The 26102-nt window shown below is 38.0% G+C and overlaps 1 long non-coding RNA gene across 1 annotated transcript in view; it reads left to right on the forward strand.

Annotated features, from left to right (window-relative positions):
* Positions 1-25737, forward strand: part of LOC142869988 (uncharacterized) — a 228720-nt gene extending 202983 nt beyond the window's left edge. The window contains exon 3 of the long non-coding RNA XR_012918513.1: positions 25275-25737. This is a non-coding gene — a long non-coding RNA (uncharacterized LOC142869988). The remainder of the gene's footprint in view (positions 1-25274) is intronic.
* Positions 25738-26102: the final 365 nt, after the last annotated feature.

Genomic DNA, 26102 nt, shown 5'->3' on the forward strand with positions numbered 1-26102 from the left:
AATTTAAATAGCTTGCTATAATCATTCATCTACCATTTACTTACAATGTGTTAGAGGAAGGTTTGTCTGTTGAATGCTAGGTGCTTGTTTGCAAAGACAAACAGGCATTGTCTCTTCTGTAAGGGTTCATAAACTGGTGGAGGAGAGCAGAAAACCCATCAAATCTGGAAGTCTGAAGAATGAAGTATAGCAACAGAAACGACTCTAAGGAGAAGCCTTCCTAAAGGAGATGACTCTTGCTCTGGGAAGGGTTGGCCGGAAACATCAAAGGAGAATGTGTGTTCCAAGATGATGCAATTGAACATGAAAATATCAGAAAGAATGTTGCTCATTAGGAGATTTACGGAAGGTTTGCTTCATTTATCTCCTATTTATTTTATTGACTAACTCATCGAATATTTATTGATACTTTATGCCAGGTACTATGTTACAAATTGGGATTATAACCCAGAATGAGAGACCTGAAGGAGTTTACAATCTAGTAGAGGAAACAGATAAAAAACGAAGGTTCCTATAGTATGACATAATACTAGCAAATGTGAGATTTGTGGTGCTCTAGCATCAGAGGGGAATTTAAGCTGTATTTGTGGGGTCTGGGAAGTAAGTGACATCTAAGCTGAAAGCTGGGGATAGAGGGGAATTATCCAAGGCCAAGAAATAGGGCACTTGAGGTAGAGGGAATGCCATGTACAAAGGTCTTCAGGTCAGTGGAAAAGTGTGGGTACATTGGGACCCACATTATTTCAGTATGACTGGAATAAAGAGTTTGAAGTGGGATGACAGGCAGTGAGATGAAGGGACCAGACTCCTGTTGAAACCTGTGTGCATCCACATTTCCTGGCATGGGGAGGAAGCCACTCTGAAGTGAGGTGAAGCTAAAAGACACAAAGATGTAGAAAGAAAAATTAGAGAGTCCTGGCTCTGTTTTTGTCCCTAGTTCCAGCTATTCCTGAAGTCCACATGCATTTCTGTAGTACATTGGTTATTTAACTACTTCCTGAATTTCACCAGTCCCTTTGGCCTACATAGATCAAGCTGACTTAAGCTCACTAGCAGACAAGAACAAAAAAATTGCTCTCACAAATATTGCACCCTGCTCCCTCCCTCTAGTCTAGCACTGCATTGTGAGTACTTGTTATATTTTTTCTTCCTGAGCAAAGCGTGAACAGAGAGGGGACATGTGTCACCATCTTTGTTTCCCCGCATACTTTTAATATATGGCACAAATATTTTAATATATGACATGCATTAAAGAATGCATGTCACCTTGCTGACCTATCAGTCAGGAGGCCGTATTTCTAGAAAGATCACCTAACATTAGCTATGTAGCCTCTGGCAAGTCACTGTATGAATCTGTACTTTGGTTGTGAGGATAATAAACTTCTTAGATTAGATGCTCTCTAAGACCCTTGAGTCCTAAGTTTGGATGAGCCTGTGATTCTCCCTAATTAGGCTATAGAGCTTCAATGAGGTTCAGAATGAGTATTGCTGTTATATCCTTTCAAGATACTTAGCTTAGAGGCTTTTAATATTGGAATGAGTGCTCTGAGGTCAGAAAGTCTTAGTTCCCAATCATAGCTCTGCTTAATCTCCATCAATCTCAGCTTTTTCTTCTGTAGCACGAAAAATATAAATTCCCATTCTGTAGACTTATTTTGAAGATTAAATGAGGCAATGTACAAAAAGCATCAAATATATTGCCTAGCACTTATGAGCTACAAGTGTTAGCTCTCTTTCTTGCATGGAGTAATTACTCAATAGATGTTTGCTGGTAATGTTTTGCCTTAGGTATTAATCTAAAGCAGAAGGAGATGATAAAGTTAGGCAGAAACTCTAACTGCACTTGCTTCAGAGGAGAAAACAGGAAGGGTTCACAGTTTCATATTCACATGGCTCTTCCAAGTTCCAAATTTTCATTATCTACTTAACAAAACAAATGTACTGAGTATCTATTCTGTGAAAGTCACTGCATGAGATTCTCTAGTATAAAATAAGTCTCTCCAATGACACACTGGAAAGTGAAACGAACTTAGTTGGAGACCAAATAATCTGAAACTGAAATCAGGAAATATAACCTGACAAATACCCATGTGCTTTTTGGGGTGTTGAGATAGATTGTCTAAAATTGATTGTCATAGAAATGAGAACAGTGTATATACAAGAGGAACATTTTCTTCCCAGGTTCCTGTCACATTCACTTCACCAAACAATTCTTCCTCCTTGGTCAAATATAAGCTGTTTCCAATAGTCATTTCCTCTACCTACTGGGACATGACATTGTCAGCCACACACAAATACCTTCAACAGCAGAGCTAAAGCCTGAGGAGAGGTGATGGACATATCCCTATAGGAATTTGGAGACAAACAAGGTATCTGCAGTGGAATTTTTTCTTTCCCCTCTATACCTTTCCCCATACCCTGACTACCCAGCATGGACTTGCTCATGAGTTGGAGTGTAAGTTTCAGTAAGGTCAGAGGGATATCAGTAAATAACACTATAGACCTGGAGTGATATTGCCTTTATAAATTGTCACTTTTTACAAGTGTTCCAATTTAAAACCAAATGTAGTTAAAGAAGTTGGGACTGCAAATGCCTTTCTCCATTGTTTTCTGGCAGGAAAAAAAAAACATTTCTTTAATGAAAATAATTTCTGAATTCTATAAAGGTATTCAAATTGAACAGTAGGTACTTGCACTCCTGTCACAGAATCTCCTATTTTCAGTGAATCTAATTTTTAAATAAAAGTGCCTTTTCAGCTGGTATATACTGTTTGCTCGAAGGATTTTAAAGAGTAGGTTAAATTGAGATTTTTTTTTTGGCAGGGCTATAACATGCACAGCAAATATGACTTTAGAAATTCTTGTAGTCAAAGGCCACACAGAATAACTACTTGGTCTCTGCTATGGACTGAGATGTGTCCCTCCAAAATTCATAAACTAAAACCCTAATGCCCAAATGTGCTAATATCTGGAGATGAGTACTTTGGGAGATAATTAGGTTTTGATGAGGTCATGAGGGTAGGGCCCTCTTGATAGGATTAGTGCTCGTATAAGAAGAGACACCAGGGAGTTTGTACTCCCTTTCTCAGCTACGTGAGGACACAGAGAGAAGGTGGCCATCCACAAGAGAGGAAGAGAGCCCCTTCTAGAATCTCCCCATGCTGGGTCCCTGATTTTAGACCTTCAGCCTCCAGAAGAGTGAGAAAATAAATCTCTGCTGTTCAAGCCATCTAGTCAATGATATTTTATTATGACAGCTCAAGCAGCCAAATATAGTCCCATATTCCCTTCATGTTTGCATGTTAAATTTCAAATACAGAAATCAAGTATGGAAGTCTGTGGTTGAGTTACTTTCTAGGAAGATTCATGGCGAATAGTGGCATTTTTCAGCTACTTTCCTGTTTGTCTGAACAAATGGGTGGCTCAGTGCATCAGGAAGAAGATGAGTGGGAACAGTGCATGTTCTCCCCATGGTGGAAATTTAAAAGATGGTTTAAGTTATAAGATGGTTTCTCTTAAGAGCGGCCTTGGGTAAGGAATTGTGGCCCAGGACAAAACAGGACTCCACTGAAAGATGATGTTGATTTCTCACATCTCATGAACAGATCCAGGAGTTTGTCTCTCTTCCTCACCACCACCAACTTTGGCCTCTGTACTAAATCTAACGAGAGAGAGAGAAACAAATATACATAGCAACTGAGGTCTATTCAGTGCCCATGTTATTCCAGGAACTCTGAAGGAGGCGTTCTGTGGATTATCTTAAATAATTACAATATCCCATCAATCTCCCAATTTAGAGTTGGGCAGAGTAAAGCTATGAAAAGAAGTTGATTGAATAGCCCAATATCACCCAATGAGTCAAGGTATGGCTGAGAGTTTAATCTGGGAGCATCTCATGTGTATGTCATGCCCGTGTGCTGTCAGCTGCAACACCAGACTCACAATCATTTTCCTTAAGGGATTAAAAAGAGATCTTTCATCCACTGGGAGTGCCCACTGTAGCCATAGTCCTGAAGAAAGAATTTGTGTTTCAGGAGTGGAGCAAAAACACCAGCTCTCATCTTGAGTTATTGTCCCTGCCTTTTCCATGATGGAAAGGAGAGAAGTTTAATAACAACCAATCTAGAGGCAGAGCAGCCAGGGTTTCCTGTTTTATGAAATATAAACCCTCTTCTCCTATATCCTTGGAAATGACTCTAAGCACAAAGTTGTTGTAACATACGTTTAATGAACAGAAATTTTTTTACATGCACAATTTAAATATTGAGTGGGCAGATGATATGTTGACTGTGAGACCTATAAAGCAAAAATTGACAGTATTACAGAGGAATTACACAATTCCTCATTTGGTTGAGTGATTTTTAACATCTCTTTCTCTGTAATTGATGAATATAGATGATTCAATCAACATAATTAATAAGTCTTACTTAAGGGATAGGTATAGGGTCCTATATTAAGAAATCAGAGAATACATATTCTTCACACAGATATTTTATAATAATTAATCATATACTAGACTACAAAGCAAGTCTCAATAAATTTCAGAGATTTGGAAATATTGAGACAAGTTTGCATTGACTAAAAATCAATTGATTTAGAAATGAGTTACAATAAGATACCATAATCTCATTCATTTAGAATGTTTTAAAAAGTCTTTATATAATTAATAGAAAAGTTATTTCTGATATTTGATATTCTTTAGAAGTGAACAATAAAGAAAATATTATACCTCTAAACTTGTGTGTATTTTGAGAATTATATAAGAGAAATTCTTAGCATTAAAAGAAAAGTAAAACATCCTAAAAATTAATAAGCTAAGTGCTCAACTAAACAAGTTAGAAAAAGACAGAAAAAAGTCAAATAAAATAGAAGAAATTAATATAAATAGGAAATAGGAATAATATACAACAGTAAGAAATAGGACAAAAGTTATTTCTTTGAAGCAATTAATAAAAGAATAAAACCCTGGAAACAATCAATCTAGAAATAAGGAAAGATGGCACAAAGAATTATATCTAAAATGAATAAAGGGGGCTTGAATTAAAATAGAATCAATATTTAAATGATACAAATACAACTAATTATTTTGGGTTATACATTCTTTTTTTTTGTTGTTTTCCTGAAATTCTTATTCAAGTGCAAAATCTGTAAACTAGCCAAGTGAAATAAGCACTATTATCTAATCCTGATGATAGGGGATATTCCCCAGAGGAATGCTTAGGAACCTGGAAAAAGAAGGGGAGGAAAAAATATATATGTTTTTTCAGAGTATGCATTTGTACTAAATCTATGTGTTTCTTTGGCCTGGATTTTGCCCAATCATTACCCCTCCCTGCTAATGCTTTGGTCGATGTCTCTATCAGTTTTTTAATTGACCACCCAATGTCCTATTTTCTATTTTTGATCTTTTGACTTTTGTGCAGCATCTGCCAACCTTGAGTTCCTCCTCCTCCTCCACTTTCATCTCCAGGAATCCCTGTCTTTTCTTGAGTTACACAACGTCACCATTTATGCAGACTTGACATGTCCTATTACCTTCCCCCTTCTCTGATGCATTTATGCTCATTTGGTGAGGGAGCAACATTCTCTTGAGTCTTCTGCCACAAATTAATGTCCTCTTCAACAAATCTTTCCTCATTACTCAACACATTATCCTATTATAAAAATAGTTTCCTTAATTTGTCTCCTCTAACACTATTGCATCTAACTTTTGTTTCAGCTTCTTAGGTTCATATCTTTTTCAAGCTGCCCCTTTGAATATTTCCACTATCTTTATACTCTTGAAAGGGGAAAAAATTCCCTTGATTTCCCAATAGTTTATTTTTATTCTCAGAATTGCTCAGGACCCTCTCTCTCCTGTGCACTTTCCCTTCCCTGAGGCTGCCATGTTGTTTGACTCCAAGCTTTGACTTATTCTCATATCTCTTCTCTTCCTGCTGTTAGGAGGAATTTTATGTTTGCCTCCCTGGGTTTTACTGAATAAATCAGCATCCAATCCAAGTACTGATAGGACGATGGCTTGTGTCCCCAAAACTACAGAACTCTTTCTTTCTCCATTGAATTTTTCTTTTTGCCAGTTCTTTGAAATGATTTTCTTTCTCGCACTTGGAACTTCCTTGAAATTTTGTTTTAGTAACTCTTTCTTTCTCTCATGAGAAGTCAAAGTCAAAGTCTTTCCAAGGAGATACAAGGTTTCCCCTGCTCTGGCCCTTTTATCTCCTTTCCCCACTACTTTATATTCAGCTGTTCTGCTTCCTCAGCCCTGGTCACATTGGCCTCCTTGCTATTCTTCAAACTCACCAGATACAAACCACCAGGCATCTTTGAACAGGTTGATCCCTCTGCCTGGATACCCTTCCCCAATTGTCCATGAGAATCACTACTTTTCTCTGGAGTCTTTGAGTAAATGTTACCTTCTCAGGGAGTCCTAGCCTGATTACCCAGCTCATTACTTCATATCTGTTTTTAGAAATATGGGGTCTTAAATATAGTGTAAAGCATATTAATATACTCCATATCTGTTGTGTTAAAATATGGTGAAAATCTGAGTTACAGTAAGGCCAGCAGGCTAGAAAATTATTGCCATTGAAAACATAGTTTGTTGCTTACAGTTCCCAAGAGCATGCCACACCATAGGGGCCACCCAGGGAAGTGCTATGTCAGTCACAGGGAGAGGAGAGAGGGGAACTGAGGACAAGAGTCTTTACTGGGGTTTCTGCAGGAAGGAATGGACAAGACCAGGCAAGCAGGCTGAAGACTGGCCATTTGAATAATATCAGCAGGCTCTGGGACATGGAGCTGTACCTAGTTGTCTGGCACCTGGCTCTGGGATGATTAGGGCAACTGTATAATAGCCCACAGTGTGACAGCCCAGTAAGGGTTGAGGGCATGGACTCTGGATTGGTTGGTTTGTATTTGAAAAGCATACCCTCAGGAGGGAGGAGGACTCCTTCCGAGGAGGGGTGGGAGGCAATGAGGGAGTTAGGAGGCTGAGGCAAGGTGACTCAGGCTTATTATTGGGTTGCATGTTAGACCAACACTAAAACCTCCAAGTTTACAGAGCTAGTAATGTGGTTAATCTGCACTCCTAATTCCCTTTTCTTTTATTCCAAAGCATTTTATTACCTTCTGATTTACTATACCATGTACTCATTATGTTTATTGTTTATTACCTGACTCTTTAGACTGTAATCTCCAAGGATAAGATATTTGATTTCTATTTTATTAACTGATAATCCAAGAACCTAAAACAATACTGAGTACATATATGTGTTCAGTGACTAAAGAATCACCTTTCGCTCTACAAGCTGTAAACTGTTATATTAATAACATCATGTTCCATGTCCCACCCAAGATCCTAGAGATGCTATACCCTAGCTCAAGATCTCTCTGGCTCCTGATTGTTCGTGGGGATGGAAAGGATAGTTTGGACTCTGGAAACAAAATCTAACTGCTTGAGGGATCTTGTTCTTGGTCCATTTAATTTTTAATTTGTTTTTATGTTGAAGACTATTTGGATGGAATAATATATCTAACATTCTAAACTCAAGTTCTCCCAAGCTGCCTTATTTGCTAATGGATAAGAATTCTTTTTCGCCAGCGATCTTCAGGTTATTGTGAAGTCAAAGCCACAGGTGCTGTGTCTGTGTGTACACACACTGCACGTGGATGTGTGTGTATCAGGTGGAAGGGGAGGAGGAGGAGAGTGTGCACATACTTCTGCCAACACATCAGAGAATAGAAGGCCCAGGCTGATATTTGTCATAGTCTTCTACATCTTCTTTTCTATAATAATAAATCTCAATGTTCCTATGCATATTTGTGGAGTGATTACCATGGCAACTATTAAAAAATTCAAGAGCACTGTAGCTTTATGTTCTCTACTTAGAGCTTCTAACAAAGAGGTCCTCCCAGATCCCTTCACTTACATAACCATGTTTACCTTACTTTATATAATAAAAAATACAGGCTTGTATTGTTAAATGTAGTTGAGTATAGTCCACATCAGCTTGGCTTTTTCACTCATGAACTCAGTTGTTGGGGTTGGATTTCAAAGACAAAACATCAAATCTGATATCTCAATAAAATGATTATGTTCCTTGGATAAATCTCCTGAACTTAGCCATATTTCTTAATTTATGCTTAAAAATGTCTATAATAGAATGAGAATAATATTTTAAATATCTCAAGTGATAGGAATTATACTTATGATAAATGTTGTCAAAACATTATGGATCTTAGTCTATGCTAGGGTTTTTTTTACCACCTACTTTCTTTAAAAACTTGAGAACGACACACTGAGTCAAAAATTATGAAAACATACTTGGTATGCTTGGAACTAGAGGCTCTGTCTTTTGTTGTTAAAATACACTACAAAGATTGAATGTCTGGAGAATTGAAATCCATTTTGGTTCTTAACTGACATGCATAATATGTTAAGATACAACAATTGCCAATTGGACCTCTTCCTATGCTCCCTATATTTGCACAATATGCCTTCTGCTAGGCGTGATAATGAATGATAAAAAATTATACCAGTTGGTGGCAATGTTGTTTTCATAGCAATGGTCACTTAGTTAAAACCACAGAGCTTTGCTGATTTTCTCCATATACATTCTGTTATTTTGAGTTTCTAACTTGTGCTACAAGTTATTTCTGGCTTAAAAATGAAGCCAGGTTTTCTGTAACCCCCAAGTATTCATCTTGTTATCTTTAAATCTTTTTCATTACTGTAGGCAAACTAAACATGAAATAATAAATAGCAGGGTTATATGGCTTGAAAAAGCAAATTTTGCAGACTGCAGGAAACGATATAAAACATTGCCTTGCCTCATCAAGAAATTATACATACATGCAGTGGAAAGAAAGTTTGGATCCTGCTTCTCAAATGCCTTTCATCTGGTATTCTGTTTCAGAATGTATTACTTAATAGGTAGAATATGTGATATTTAGTGAAAACTTCCCTGAACATCATTTTTTATCCAACTAAAATCAGAAAGGTTTCCAAGATAAGCAATCGATAAAGTTTAACTGTCTAAAATTATTTAATGTGTAGAATGGACAGATGGAGTACAAGAATACATCTGGTGGTTGGAAATTGAGCATATACATTTATTGGCCTAAAGTTGTGCTAGAATTCTTCACCCTCTGGCTCAAATTTCAGCTCCTCCAAGAAACCTTTCCAAATCACACACCAGTTTGAATTAATATTTCTACATCAACTCTTACCAACTACTAAAACACTTCCTGTTCATATCTTTACTGTTGTACTTATCACAACTTGCTTTATATTGATTATTTGTGCACACATTACTCTTGTTAGATAATAATTTAATTCAACAAGTTTATTGGATATCAATCATATACTAGTCACACTGCTGGACATCAGTATAGTGAACTTTGCAAAGTCAGTGGCTTAGTCTTACTCAGTTATGTATTCCTCATTGTTCCTAGAATCATGTGTTTGCTGACTTTGATGAAATTTAAGTCTTCATCGTTAAAGGATGATGCTAGCTAGTGCACTTGTTTCTTAAGGAAATGGAAGCAGCAAGTCTAGTGTCAGGAACAAAATAGGTGAGTCAATTAAAAGAGGGTGGGCTGAAACACAAAGACACAAATACCAGGGAAAAAGCAGGTGGAGGGACAGAAAAATGGAACAAGTAGGTTTAACTAAGAAGATAGGAGGTGGAAAAAATAATATAGTCATAACAACAGAAACAACCACCACCACATTTATTGAGCTATGTGGGTCGTAAGAATTAACTCATTTAATCCTCCCAGCAATGTCCAAGATGGACACTATTTTTATACCCCTTTTACAGAGGGGAAACTATTGTCAATTACCTATCTGATTCCTAATTTTTCCCTTTTCTCAGAAAGCTGATTTGGTTCTGATATTCACCTCTCCCCAACACAGACGGAAGACCTCCCAGGAAACCGATGCCATCTCCAATGCTAAGAGAGGTCCCCATTGGTTTAACAGTAACGCCATGCCTTGCCAGTGATTTGTTCAGGATCTCAGGCCTGAGATGGTTAGCTCATGACCTCGTCTGGCTCTAGAAATGTGTCATGAAATAGGCACGTGACCTAATTCAGGTTGAAGGCTTGTTTGAGGGCTCCTAGGAAAGAAGATCCTCCTTCATTCTGAAGAGAAGGATCCTGAAAGCAAATCTCTCATTTCCTCTCAATTTAATAATGTTCATATTGGAAGTCAACAACAGCTACAGACGTTTTGGCACCATGACACAACCAGGAGGACTTCCAGTTTGATGAGCCAATGCATTCACTCTCTTTAAATGTCAATCTGAGTCAGATTTTTTGTGTTAAATTGTTAGTTGCTGCTGAAAGCATCACGAATGACACCAAATTGACATATGCAAGAGGTTATGTGACTTTTCCAAAGTCACACATCTGGTTAGTTAAGGACCAGCTTCCAACTCAAGTCAGTGTGACCAGAGGTCCATGCTCTATACTTTCCTGCATGACCTCCATGTGGCATCCCAGGAAAATTCCACATGAATCTACTGGGAATGTATCTGTACTTTGCTGAGCTTGTTTGAATTTCCTAAATAGGCCTCTGTTTCTGTCACTTTTACTGACAATTTCTCCCAATGTTGAGGTTCTTCTACTGAAGCCCTGGCCCAATATCTCTTTCCTCTAGTGACTGGAGACACTTTCTTAAACTCCTGGCTAATGAGTGCAGGGCTGCTCCAACTCAGATGAATCTCTCAGGAATCACAACAACTCACTCACCTGTGAAGGCCTCTCTCTTCATCACCTCTCTTCATCGTCTACGTGGAATTAGCAGCTCAGTCTCCTAAGAAATGCCATAGCAGTCCTGATTTGACTGAGAGTTCATTCTGACTCACGGCACTGGGCTGCTGCTGCTCTCCTTTCTCTTAGTCATAAATATATTAGATTCCAGAATCTTCACTCTTACCAACCCTACATTTAAGATCACATGCCTTGCAGTTGAAGTGGGCCTTGCCTGGGACAGTACCCTTGTTACTGTCAGAGATGAACCATGTATACCGCTGACTATCATACACGGCACCATGTAATTAAGAATTATAATTGACATCTAAAAAAATGCAGTTGGTGTGAAAAAGCAGATTAGTCCAAACTTCATTGACAGGAATAAGAAAAGACAAAAACAACAATAGAGGGAAATTAATACATCGTAAGAGAATATCATATCCTGTTTTAACAAGCTTCTGGGAACCCACAATAGTTCATGGTCTTTCTCTTCCCTGCCTTCTAACTCTCTCTCCTAAAGATTTGTTCTGGCTTCTTTCAAAGTTTGGTGTTCTTGTTTGGTGAATTTGAAAAACGGAGACACAAATTTCTGGTGTATTGAATTGCCTGAAGGACATAATGAAGTTATCTTGGCAGATGAATCAAATGATAGCTCTTAAGCAAAAAAAAAAAAAAAAAAAAAAAATTTCAGGAAAATAATCTAATATTTATACAGTATTGCCAAGAGTCACATCTTTTAAGATTTCAAAGGAGAAACTAACTGCCTAGAAACCTTGATAAATGTATGTTGACATCCTAGAAAAGAGTGGCCGTTCAATTACTTCCATACTCTATCAGCTGGACCAGGAGATGAAAAGCATATGGTTGGAAAATGCCACAAGTTCATGAGGCCTTTGACTGTTTCTAAAATATTTGATATTAATATCCTTTTCAAGTTGGTCTCAAAGAATTTCCTTTCAACCAAGAAATCTAAAGGGGGAGGATTAGCCTAAGTTAGGAGTCAATTCAAATTAAATATGCAAATTTATGTATTCATTCATTAAGTCAGTCAGTTATTTGTAAACTCTGAAAATATTTATTAGGCACCCATTTTATGATAGACTTTGTGGGAGGCTTCAAATCTACCAAAGTGAAAGAGAAAAGATAATTCTTTTAAGAAACTCACAGTGTAGTGGGTTAGGGGTTAGGACCCCATAAATACTCATTGCAGTGCATTGTGGCTGATATGTGCCCAATCAGAGGCTGGAAAAATGATGTGGGGGCAAAGAAGAGGTGAACACTCCAGGGAAAATGACACCATAAGATGACATGTGGATAGTGACAGGAAGAGTATTTGAGCCAGTGACTCAAATAGTGTGTGTGAACTGTAGCAAGTTATTTAATTACTCTGAGTCCACTGAGAAAGAGTAACTTACTTTTCCATTTCATACAGTTTGTTTTGAAGCTAATTACAATGAAAACAGCAGAGTAACAAGGACACAGTAGGTCTGCCTTAGATATTAGTTGAATTTAATTCCCTTGTATTCAATGTGAGGAACAAATGAGATGATGTATATGGGATGGTTTTATTAATACACTTGGATTTGCAGAGATATTTATACAGGGACATGTTAGTTAATTCTCTTTTTCCAAGTAGAATTATAGTATGAAAGGAAGAAAAGTGAGTAAGAGTGGAGTGTGGAGATTATCTGGATCAACCTCAACTTTTTATTTAGTATATTTATTTATACCTTAATCAATCCCAAAGATGAAATTGTATTGTATATACATGAAGAAACTGAGCCTTTGAGAGAAGATGATCTCAAGGAAACATGATTTTCTGGTCAGAAATCAATATTAGAACTGTCTTTCCTTAGCCCAGGCCACTGCACTTTCTCCTATACCTTCTTTTTTTTTTTTAGATAAAATTGCTATGGTAATGTCCTTTGATAAAACAATTAGAATCTTCCCTTAGAAAACGAAGCAATGCTAATTTTTAGTTTTATTATTTTCTTATTGAGAACATTTGGGGTGTGTGTTTCTATATATGCCAGACACAGACAGGCATATATGTAATATTCAAATATTTGATATATAAACTGGTTATGATATCTCTAACATTGTGGGTAAATTCAACAACCCCTAGTTAAAAACACTGTTGGTGTATGGAGAAATAAGAGTAAGAATTGATATTCATTGAGCAATTGTAAGGATCTGTGTTTTTAATACTTATGAATTAAATGTTATAATCATTTCCATTTTACAGATGAAAAGACTGAGGCACATACTCTGTGTGAGATTACATAGCTATTTAGTGGTAGAGCTCAGGCTTAAATCCAAGTAGTCTGACTCCAGATCCCTCTTCAATTCTCATCTAAAGAAAATAAAAGCTGATTTTCACAGGTTGACAACATCAACACAGGTTGACAGGTTGACAACATCAACCTGTGAAAATCAGCCAGAGTGTTGATTCTAAAACAATTCTGGAGATTAATCCTATAAACTCACCCAGAAATTTCCTTGGTGACTGTTAAGCTAACCTTAAAAAGTGTCAAGATCCTAGAGGGGACTACTTGGTAAAGTTATCAGAAAGAGATAAGCGAGGTGAGTTGGCTTCCTCTCTTCCTACAATTACAGGAGACCAGTGAACTGGAGCTGGCATGGTGGGGAAGAGTGATTTGCTTTCAGAAACAAAGTGCAAACCCCACCTCCTCGTTCTTCTCTTTGACTCCTTTGTTCCCTCTCCAGTCAAGCCTCACCTGCTTACAAATTAGGTGTCTCAGACACAATGTCAAACAGAAAGAAGGCACAAGAAACTGTTTAGAGTGTGGTGGGGGAAAAGAGGTAGCAAAATGCATTGGAAAATGTTTAGCTAAAGTAAGAATTGTGCTAGAATGGAATTAGGGAACACTCTAGGAGATGAAAGCATGGAAGGGGTTTGAAATTCTGAAATGAAGGAAGATAAGCTCAGATCTTCCTTCCTTTGTATGCTGGAGGAGATGGGGCAGAGAGCTGAATGTCCTTACTGTGTATCATTTGCCCACTTCCTTGCATCCTATTTGAAAGGAGCATATTGATCATAAAACTATAGTGGAGAACCAAGGGCTTCAAGATACCTTCTCTGAATGGAGACTAGTAAGATCTCTGGACATTCTGGATCCTCTAGATTTACTAAGAAATCATCTCTATAGTAGTTCCTTAAAAATGGCACAAATAATTTTGTATTCAATAGAATCCTGTATTAGATCCACTTAGTTTAAAGTTGAAGAATCACATCTATCCCATAATGTAACGGAAATTCAGCCTCTAAGTATGCCACACTCCTGACAATTTTATAATAAAATATCTGTGCATACAATTCTTTTAAGAGTCATTTTTGTGTCAGCTATTCATTCATTTTAAATATCTTTTATATTCCCTTGGTAAAATAATGAATGTTCTTTGTGCCTCCACCGGCTGTTTTGTCTAATCAGCTTTCTCGGACAAGTGGACAGAAAACATTTGTTGAATAGCTCGTGATAAAAGCTGTCAGGAGTGGCTGAGAATGCTTTTCTTTCTTATTTTATGCAACTGTGGAAGAAATTAGATATGCATGTCATACCGAGGGCATCTCATTTTGAGACTGAGCTGGTGCTTTTGAAACAATACTAATTTTCCAATTAGAGTCTACGTGGAAAATCAAGCATGGATTGCATTTAGACGAATTCCGTGAAGCAGGATTAACAATACACAGGCTGGAGGAAATTGCTGCCGGCTGTAGTCTTCTATAAGTGGTTAGAGCCAGAATTTAACAATCATCTAACCAAATTTCTCACTTTATAAAGAGTGATGTTGAGATATAGGAAAGGAAATGATTTCCCTGTTGTTGGCAGAGGCTCCCAGCACTGTGCTCGTGCCAGTCCCTGGGTTAGATCTGTGTTTGGATTTTTATATATTCTTCCTTTTTAGAGTCGATGTCAATGTTCTATTTAATATCCAATATTTATTGATTTACAGTAACAGCACCCCATTTATTCGGCGTTTTGTTTTTGCAGTTGCAGTGGGGTTGTTTATTAGCTTGTCATTTTCATTTCAGATTTATTTTCCTTTAGTGACTTCTCTGCACTTTACAAAATAGATTTGTTAATATCGCACAATTGGTGAACTGCAGGATGCAGAAGTTTACTGTTATACCATTTGTATTTTCCTGATTGGCTCAGAGACTGGGGTGTTGTACTAAAAGCGTATCATTTTTCTTTTCCAGAATATGTCAAAGTGGTCATGATTTGTCTATGGCCTCTAAATAATTCTAGAACTAAAAGAATACTTGAAGAATTCTCTGAGTTGCCACCCACAAAATTTTACAATTAAGAAATTTAGACCCAGATAATTTAAATCAGGAGTCACAAACTCATCTATTTACGTGAGACAGGCAGGAATCCTGGCATAAGACAATAGGACTAACATACTTACCTTTCTACCAAACAGCCTATTTCACATTCCATTTCAAAATATTGAGTAGTCCAAGCAAACCAGGGAAGGCAGGGTCCAGAAAAGTGTTCCTAATTTTGACCCTGCTTTAAATTCAGTGTCTGATGCATAAACCACTACTTGGAAACCAGCATTTAGGACCTTGCTCTCGTAAATCCCAATGCCAGACTCTTTCCACTCTACAGTATGGCTTTTCCTGTCTTCCAGCTTACACTGCTACTCCTTTATTTAAATCCATCATCTATGTCGGTGAGGACAGATTACACGGAAAAATTTTTGTTGGCAGTAGCAGTCAGGCAATAATAAAAAGTATTTTAAGCCATTTTCTTGATTTTTCATCTCAAGTGTGTGTGTGCCTGTGCCTGTGTGTGTCTGTGTGTGAGAGTATGTTATGTGATGATTATGAGTGTGTGTCTGTATATGCATGTATCTCTGTGTGTATGTGTATCTGCATGTGTGTGACACACACATGTGTGTATCTCTGTATTGGTTGCCATCTTGGCTCATGACCTGTCTTTAGTCCCTATGTTACTCTGCTTGATTGTGTGGGCACAGATTTACATGCCACCACAGTTTCTGTGTCCGTGTCCTTTGGAATGGTTCTTTCTGTAACCCATATGTCATGCTTTCCCAATTTATCATGGCCTGCCTAAGTCAACAGTTGAAGGCATGCCCTTAAATAGGCTTTCTTCAACACCGTAGATTGGCCAAGGGATATTTCCAGAAAAGGCAGGCCCTAGAAATTGGTAGAAAGCATTTCTATCTGTCCTTTTTTCCTTGATTCTCATCAATGTCTACTTTTAAATTTCTGAATCCTTCCTTAGAATACAACAGTGATTTTTGAACTGCTTATTTTTGTGCTATTTTTGCCAAATAGGAAAGGGTTAGGTTTTATTTAATTTGATAATTTTAATCCTAATTGTGGTGAAAGATACTTTAATTGCAGAAAACCTGGGTGTACTAAAGACACACTATGCTTTTTACTTGTGCTGGAAAAGCTTTCCTGGCAGTACTAGTCCCAGAAACCAGTCTTTAATCTTCAAGTGTTTTTAGAGAAAGTGTCAAGACCCAAAGTGGAAAGTTTTTGTACACTTGGGACTCAAAGAGGGGATTTGCGAGACCCTGAAACACAAAGGGAGAGAAACACAGTTTCATCTCTGCAGAAATTCACCATATTTTTGTGAGGATATGTGGTGGTTGGAGTGAAACCTAATATGTATGTTGTAATAGTCAATTTAACTGCTTAGTAAAATCAAGTAATAGTTTTGATTTTTTTTTTTAAACAAGGACTGTAAGTAAATAATCTTGCAATCAGGAAACGTTTCAATTATAGAAACTTAAAGACTGGATCGAAAATACCTCAAGTGGCCAGGCACAATGGCTCATGCCTGTCTGGCACCTAACACTCTGAGAGGCCGAGGCGGGCGGAATGCTCAAGGTCAGGAGTTCGAAACCAAGAGTGAGACCCATCTCTACTAAAAATAGAAAGAAATTAATTGGCAAACTAAAATTATATATAGAAAAAATTAGCCAGGCATGGTGGCGTATGCCTGTAGTCCCAGCTACTCAGGAGGCTGAGGCAGTAGGATCGCTTGAGCTCAGGAGTTTTAGGTTGCTGTGAGCTAGGCTGATGCCATGGCACTCTAGCCCAGGCAACAGAGTGAGAATCTCTCAAAAAAATAAAAAATAAATAAAAATAAAAAAATAAAAAAAAAAATACCTCAAGTGACCAAGACTCTTATTGATGTCTAAACTAAAATAGGCAGTCCCTGAGTGTGGACATCCACCTACAGCATGCCTCACCCCGCTTGCTAAAAAGGAAAAGAAGGGGAAGATATTTTGTGGACAAGTCATGTTATATAATACATTTCCCACAATAAAGCCACATTTTCAGACACTCAGCCATCCTTTCCTCCACTTTCTACCAAGGATCCGTAATCACTTGTATTACTATAGTGTTTTGCACTTTACAGGGCTCTGCACATACATTATATTAGTCCATCCTACCAGCCGCTATGCAAGTGGAGTCACCCCCACCTTACAAATGAAAAGAAAAAATAAGTAAGAATTCATGAAAGTGGAAGTTTGAAAACAAAGATTTTTCCATGGTGGCTTGGGATGCTGTGGTCATGAATGTGACAACAATGATCACAATTTACAGAAAAATCAAAGCCTTTTAGTGGTAGAGCTAGAAATACATTACTAGTCTTCTGGTTCCCAAACCAGAGTCCATTCTGTGACTCATTCAATAAACGTTCATTGAATGCTTTTTGCATGTCAGTCAATATCCTAGTTGCTGAGACTGCAAAGGTAAATGAGACATGGTTCTTGTTTTCAAGGATGTTAAATTCAGCGGGGAAGACAATGAAGTATGTGAGTAATTACAATGTACAGTGGGGTGAGTGCTAAGAGAGATTTGAGTGTGGGAAGCCACAGAGAGCGTACAGATGGGGTGCCAGGCACAGATTCGGGCTGCTGTGACCATTTTTGAAAGGAATCACGCTTGTTTAAGTTCTGAAGGACATGTTGGCATGTTCTAAAGAAAGCAAGATTCTTAAAGGCATCAGGAGCCGCAGGGAGGGGATGTGCTAGGACCCAGAGGTAAGAGAGAAAGCAAACGAGAAACAGAATGAGTGAGCACATCAACCCTGTTGACCTGGACACAATTCAGTCTCACTGCAGTGTAGACTGAGAAGCACAAAGGACTGAGAGACCAGGCTGGAGATATTAGCAGGGGGCCTTGTGAGCTGGACCTCCTCTCTTTCCAGCACATTTGGCTACATCTCTGAGCACTTAAAGTCAGGCTGCCTCATGTTTCTAATCAGAAAACCCTGCTGTTCTTGGTGTCTGGATGCAGCCAGAGCTGCTAGTGGGCCTTACTTTGACCTTTGGTTTTTGAGGAAGAGAGTCAGGATCTTGAAGACTGTCCGGGGAGTCATCGACTTTGACTTTCAGAAAATAAAGTCTGCAATTAGTGAGGCCTGAGCACTTGGTATGGAGTTTGGCAAAGCAAAAATCTCTCTGCTGACAAGGGAATAGCTCTTCAGAAGGTGTCAGACCCTCAGCTGCTTGCCAAGATTCTTTAGGCACCAGATACTGGAAGGTGAAATAGACCATCAGGGTACCTGGTAATTCAATATTCGGTACAGACATGCCAGTCCACTTCTAGGCTTTCTTGGCTGAGACAAGTTTGTTTTATGAGAGGATTACACTTTCTAGTATTTCTGTGATTTGACTTAAAACTCATGTTTGTTAATCTCTCAGCTAGACTCAAACAGACCCAGTAATCTGGCTCATAAAATACAAACTCAAGCACTGTATATTACTTTAAATTGGCTATCTCTGGGTTCCCAAGAATTCCATATGTAGCTGCAGAAACTCCTTTGGTGATTATATAGTTCCTAATAAAGTGAAACTATAATTATGTTAGAATATTTAAGACACATTGATTGATATACTTCTGTAGGGTAGCTCCCTGGTTTACCATGCAAGATGAGTGACACAAGACTATTCAGAGGGGTAAATTATTAATTTCAGGGAATACTTACACCAAAGATCAGAGGAGACTCCCTTCTTGTCAGGCCACAATTAATTAATAGTTTCCTTATAAGTCGCAATGAGTGAGAGTTTCAATTCTTTAAGTCAAACGTCAAACAAAAGGTTTTTAAAATAAATTTCATTTATCTTCTTTTTAAGAAAGTGGTAAGTCAAAATAAGATCTTTGCATGTATTGCTTTCTCAGTCATTTTCTGGTGAGGTCCTTTTTGGAATTGCTTAAACGGTGTTATGGCTTGAACCATGTCCCTGAAAAAAAGACATGTTGAAATCTTAACTCCCAGAACCTAGGAATGTGACCTTATTTGGGAATAGGGTTGCTGCAGATGTAATTAGCCAACTGAGGATGAGGTTGTCCTGGAATAGGGTGGACCCCTAATCCATATGATTGATGTCTTTTTAAGAGAGGAGAGGGAAGCACACAGAACACCATGTAAAGACAGGCAGAGCGTGGTGCATTGCAAGCCAAGGAATGCCAAGGTTCCCAGCCTCCACTGGCAGCCAGAGGAGAAGCATGAAGCAGACACAATCAGAGGTCTAAGAAGGAACCCACCCTGCAGGCACCTTGACTTTGGACTTAGAGCCTCCAGAACTGCCAGTCAATAAATTGGTATTGTTTTAAAGCATCTAGCCTGTGGTTCTTTGTTATGGCAGCCCCAGGAAACGAAGACAAATGGTCTGAGCAGGACTGGAAACTCCTTCTCCCCACACTCCCTAACTTGGGAAGTACTAGAGGATTTGATCACGAGCTCTGTGCTTATAACCTGGCCCTGTTTGTTTTGCCTGATATGAACTGCCTCCTTGCTTGACAAGAAGGACATTTAATTAAAATTTTCTCCTTTCACATTTGGGACATTTCTATTATCTTACAGAAATGGTACAAAATAGAAAGCATTCAAAAATCCTTGTGATTCTCAGGATAAGGGGTTCTGGCTGTAGTATATCTTTCATTGTCCCCTGTGATTATAATGTATATGAATTAGTTCCTGGGAACTCTGCCATTCTAGGTCTTCTCTACTGTGTTGTCCTCATGACAATTTAGTAAGACTCTATGTTCACAGATAAAGGAAAAATAATCCTTGGACAAGTAGCCAACACCACAGCCTTCTAGATGGGGTTGTTCAGGGGTTCATGGCATGTTCTCCTCCTAAGTCCTCCCATTGATTGAGAACAGATGGGCACTAAGCTCTGGGAGGCTTGGAAATATTCTTATATTTAACTATTTTCCAAGACAAAATGAGAGAAGGTAGTCAGTGTTAGTTTGACTTGGCAATAGCATCAGACTAGTAAAATAATGACAGCCGGTCGATGATTATAAGGTTCAAGGATGCCTGTCTTTGGTACTATTACCCCGGAAGCTCAGAGTCTACCAGTCACACATATTAATTTGGCTTCTAAAATGTATCAAGTTTTTCCTGATTGTTGGGTTAATTTAATTTCTAACTATGAAGCTGCTCCTTGTATTAACTTGTGATAAGAAGCCAGATAAACATCTTCCATTTCAGGTTCATTTTGATCATGAAAATCTAATAATTCACCATAGACTGATAATGTTTGTCTGTTGTGAAACAAAAACATACAATTCTCCTTAGGTGCGATGTTATTCTTCAGCCAGTGAGGTGTTTTGAATCAATAGCTTCTCCAAAGCCAAAGAGATCATAGCCCTCACAGGGCACTCAATATAACATTAGTTCGTTTAATAAATTGCGACCCCAAATTCAATGTCCTAAGTTTAGAGTCTTTCGGCCTTTCTAGCTGTCAGAGGGAGTTCTCATGTGGCATCCACTCTCCCTTAGAGCAAAACTAACTGCTGTAAAAGAGTGTTAAGTGAACTATAAATAAGCAATTAATACAGATATATTAAAAAGCTTATTCAAATATTTTGGGTAACCAAGGCCACAGGATTGTTCCTTGCTTTGCTTTGACAGGAAAACAGTTGATCCACAAAAACAGGGGAAGAGCAGAAGGAATTTCTTTTGGTCCACGAACCACAGGCAAAATGGTAATCTGCCCTGTTGACAATGAGAAGTGGTTTTCATAAGTTTAGAAAAATTTGAGAACTACATGCAAAGGATGTTAAAAGGCATATTTTTCCGAGGCTGAGGCTGAGGCTGCTTGCATTAATGAACTTATGATTTTAGAGTTTTTGATTTTTGAGCTTTACAGTTCATGTATTCTCCCTCCTGATTGATGAATCTTTGTTTCTCTTACATCTAGCTTGCAATATGGAGGCTACTGTTGCACAGATATCGTGCTGCTTTCATGTGTCGTAGAACAGGGAATTCGGAAGTCAGTCGGCATCAGTTTGAATACGACTCTGCTATTTACTAAGTGTGTGACCTTGAAAAAGTCACCTGATCTCTGCGAGTTAATTTTTTTTCTTTATGTGAAGGAAGTTTACTAGAATAAAACCTTGCTAGAATCCAATTTCTTAGTGCTAAATGCAATTTATCAATTCTGTTTGGAGCAAGCAGTAATAAATAGGAGCAGGACTATATAGCACTAAACTTCATTACAGGTAAGAAGCATGAAACCCATCTTCCATTGCGGAGAAGGCCAGACATACAAAAAAGCTCATATAAGGACCTAACAACAGTAAAACTATTGTGCAGTGTAGAAAATACCTTCCTTTAAGATGCATGATCTGTTGCCTAAAAACGTAAGGAGCTACAAGTAATATAGTAAGAATATTTTTTCACATATTTTTAGTCAGCTGGAGGGTATGTATGATTCTTACCATTTTATATACACACTCCATGTCCTTGTCTTGCATGCCACTGCATTTTCATGAGGTCACTCACGGCCCCCTGCGTCTCTGCTGCTCCTTCTGTTATCCTCCCAAGTTTGTTTTTCTTTAGCTGGCCAGTATATGTTAGAGTTCCTCAGAGCTGAGCCGAGGCCTTATTCTCACCCTGTAGGAAACCTCACACACAACCACAGTTTTAATCATCACCAGATGTCAAAACCTTCCAAATATAAATCCCCAAGTCCTGACCTTTCCTCAGAGTTTCAGATCTGTGTAATCAACTGTCCATTTCACATTTCTCCTTAGATATCTCAAAGCCACCTCAAATTCAACACATCCAAAAGTTCGTGCCTGGTTGCCATCTGCAAACCTGGATTTCTTCCAGGTGCCGTAGCTTAATCAATGATACTGCCTTCCATCAAGTTCATAAACAAAACTTTGGAGTCCACCCTTGAAGGCTTTTTTTTTCCATTTTGAATTTACCAACTTCTCTATATTTGCACCATTATTTTCCTATCCAAGCTAATGTCATATCTTGCATGAACTACAACGATATGGAGTCTCCATTCATTCTTGCCACTTCCAATCCAATTTATATTTTGCAACTAATCTGATCATTTTAATATGTGAATCTGAATTGCAACTTACCTTTTTACTTCCTGTGGGTGTGTATGCCTATAGGCACACAAACCTATGTGAGCTTGAATGCACATACACTTAAGAAATCTCATTTTATTGCTCTTAGGATGAAAATATCAATTTTTAATATATGGTCTATACTACTGTAACAGCCACAGGTCTGGCAGAAAACAGATGGCACACTCAAGTGTATGATTAAGAAAGGTTTAATGAAAAGACTATTTTAAAACTGTGGGCCAGGTTATGAGAAAGCAGCAAAGGATGCAAAGCACCCTGGGTCTAGCAACAGTGGGAAGACATGACCTCTCCAAATTAATGAGCAAAGGAATGGAACATTACTGGAAAGGAAAGAGAGGAGTCAAGAAAGAGAGAGTGAGAGAGAAAGAGAGAGATTGCAGGAGGCCATTGTGCAGGACTTCCCTTAAGAAGAGGGGCACAGCCACTGCCAACACAGAGCCCAGCAAGATTAAAAAAAAGAAAAGAGGTAAAGGATACATTCTTTCCTCACTTTCATTTCAATATCCTGTTTTCTGACAGTGCCTCCCATTGGCTGAGGCACCACACGAGGGCAAGGGATCTATTGATGGAGACCTCAAGCTCTTGTGTGGTGGAGAAGGATGCAGAGCAAATCCAGAGGGCCACATCCAGCATAGAAGTTTCCAGCCTAGTGACCTACTAAGTCAGTCAGTTCCCTGCCTCATCTCTTGCCTCATTTAATGCTATGCTTTACCCTAGCACTCCTGTTCCATCCACATTGGTCTTCTTCATTCAGTGACTCCAATTAGCTCCTCACTTTGCATATGCTGCTCACTCCACCTGGACATGCCTTCTTGGTCAATGCTTTCTTGGATAATTTTTGCTTAGTTTTTATGTATTAGCTTCAATATCACCCCTACATGGAAGCCTTCCCATGCTCCCAAATTGTATTAATATCAGCCCCCATTATATACGCCCGCATTATCATTCAACTTTCTTTCCTAGTACTTGCTATAGGTTTAATTCTATGTTTATTTCTCTGATTTTTGATTAATGCCAAACTCCCCTGTGATACCATCAACTTCTCAGCATGTAACACCAGTTATGGCATGTGATAGCTGTGTGCACACTATTTGTCAAATGAATGAATAAATGCATGTACTATTATAGAGTGTCACTGAAAAGGAAAAAAGTATCTTTTGAATGGATGACTCTCAAATCTTTATTTCAGCTGTCTTTCTAACATTTGGGAGGAAAGTCAGTACTCTTTAAATAGTACATATCAATTCAGAAGTTGAATGTTCCAACTTAATGAATGCAATACATAGTAATGCAAATAAGGAGAACTTAATTTTCAGAGGAAGAGTTGCCTAGAATTAAGTAAAGACCTTTCTTATTGCAAAACCTTTTATAGCACATTTAAAAAATCATAGATCTGTCACTTGGTTTAGATGTACTGATAGGAAATTAGACAAATAAGTGCAGCTTTGCTGAATGCTTTCTAGAGATTTTCCCCACAAGTACTTTCTTTCGTTTTTATTTGTCGAAGTGTGCCTACTTCTGTTGCTACAGGAAATCTTCAAAGGCAAAAGTAGTGACTTTCAGTCTGGGTCTGAAGTGGGAGTGTTTGTCTGAGGCATTTTTAGACACCAAATGGAAGAGTGCTTCCAGTGAAGGTTCATGAGAAATTTATCTTCTCCCAGGTCTCAGAGGGAACTTGATACTTGGCATGATTTTTTTTTTTCATTGTATGTCTTGGTAGAATGGAGAAAGCTGAGATCCAAGCAAAAGAGCACTCCAAGTGTTCAGGTATCAGGCACTTAAGTTATAAGGATTATTTTTGAGAATACCGAATTTTGTGGAGGATTATATTAGTGAAATATGAAACTATCACCTGCCACTTGTGGTTCAGATTCCACTTGGGTGGGAAATATATACAGCATGTTTCATTGGCTGATGTATTTTGAAGAGTGTATTTAAAACACATTGGGGGCCTGCATCCAAATCCCTGAAACTATATACCACCCTCCTAATGGGTATTGTGGTCTAAAATATTGGTATGAATTAATGTCATTCTATACTATATTCATACTATTTTCTTGTTATTTTTTAGCCCAGTGGGTTAGTGAGCAACATAATGATTAGATTTCATTAAGACACTGACTCTGACCAGATAAGACCAACGATCTCAAACTTGTCATCTTTAAATTTGTCTTTAGTGTTTTATTTCACAAATATATGTTAGTAATTGGCCTTCAAAACACATCATGTAAAATAAAAGGAGATTTTTCTTTCCAGTGTTTAAGTCTACAGATTGAAGTGCCAAATGACATATTGTTACATTATTAAAGAACTATAATAATATGTATCTAATTACTATAATAAGTCAGCCACAGTATTGGACACTGTATAGGTTAGTTCATGAGATGATACAGCTGTGTAAGAAATTATATCAACACCAGGTAACTTAAAACAGTCATTTATTCTCATGGATCTGCTGGTAAGTTTTGGTGGTTCTGCTGATCTAGGCTGGGCTTTGCTGGGCAGCACCACTTTAAACTGCAGATCAACGAGGTGCAATAGCAACTCTATTCCATGTCTCTCCTCTTCCTTTCACTATTGGGCTAGTTGAGGTATGCTCCTTTCATGACAATGGAAGTAGTGCAAGAGAACTCACAGACATACACAAGGCCTCTGGGGAGCTAAGCTCAGAAATGGCACATTTATAACATTTATCTATATGTCACTTGACCAAAGCCAGTTATAGCTAAGCTACATCAGCAGGGACATGAACTGTACCCATAATGAGGACAAGACACAGGTGCAGTCAGGGAAAGCAGTTGAGAGATTGTAGCCAATCATTTCATCTACCACAGGGTACTTTAAATTCTATACCTCAATTCTCACAGCAACCCCATGACATATGTGTTATTATGCTTCTATGGTTTGAATGTCTGTGTCCCTCCAAAATTCATGTTGCAACCTAATCTCCAACGTATTAAGAGGTGACATTCTTAGAAAGTGACTAGGTCATGAGGACTCCTTCCCTGTGACTAAGATTCAACCCTTTATAAAAGAGGCTTTTTTATACAGCATTTAATGCTTTTTTTTTTTTCTTTTTTTTTTTGCTTTTCTGTTGCTTCTTCCATGTGAGGACACAGTGTTCATCCTTTCTGCAGGATGCAGCAATAAGGCACCATCTTGGAAGCAGAGAGCAGCCCTCACCGGATACCAAATCCATCAGCCCATAGATCATGGGCTTTCCAGCCTCCAGAACTGTGAGAAATAAATTTTGGTTCTTTATAGATTATGCAGTCTTGGGTATTCTGTTATAGCAACATTAATGGACCAAGACACATGAATAATTTGGAGATGCACAAACCAATGCTCAAGAGTTCCAGTAGTTTCTTTGGTTCACAAAAATAAATAGCAAAGCTGGAATTCAACATCAAGTCTCTTTGACTTCAGAGCCCATGCTTTCTCCATTGGAGCATCTCTCGTAATTTTATCGTGTTTCTAATAAAGTTTAAGCATAAATCACTAAGTAGAAAGAAAGCGAACATATATATTTTGACATATTTTTCCTCCTAATTTAGCGTTTTGTCCTAAAAATGACACTCTAAGTAAAAAAAAAATAAATCTCTGTCAACAGATTTTTGTTTCTCCTGTATTTTCATCATTCTTACATGTTAGAAAAGAAGGGAAAAGTACACAACATAAAGAAGGATCGCATAATTTTTTAAGAAAAAAACAAAACTTTAAAATTATATTTATAATCAAAACTTAAAAATCCATTCAGATTCCATTTTAGCCTAGAATACCTTGGAATTATGATCTCATTCATTTATGTTTTGTTTTTCTTTTTATAAAACATATGAACCTGTGGAAGTGCAGACCTGTCAAGGGCTACACCATAAGACATGAGATAAATTTTGTGTGAGGCCTCCAGTTGGAGGGTCACCTTATAAGAAAAGTCTAGTCA

This window comes from Microcebus murinus, chromosome 3 (genome assembly GCF_040939455.1).
Source record: "Microcebus murinus isolate Inina chromosome 3, M.murinus_Inina_mat1.0, whole genome shotgun sequence".
Taxonomy (NCBI): Eukaryota; Metazoa; Chordata; class Mammalia; order Primates; family Cheirogaleidae; genus Microcebus; species Microcebus murinus.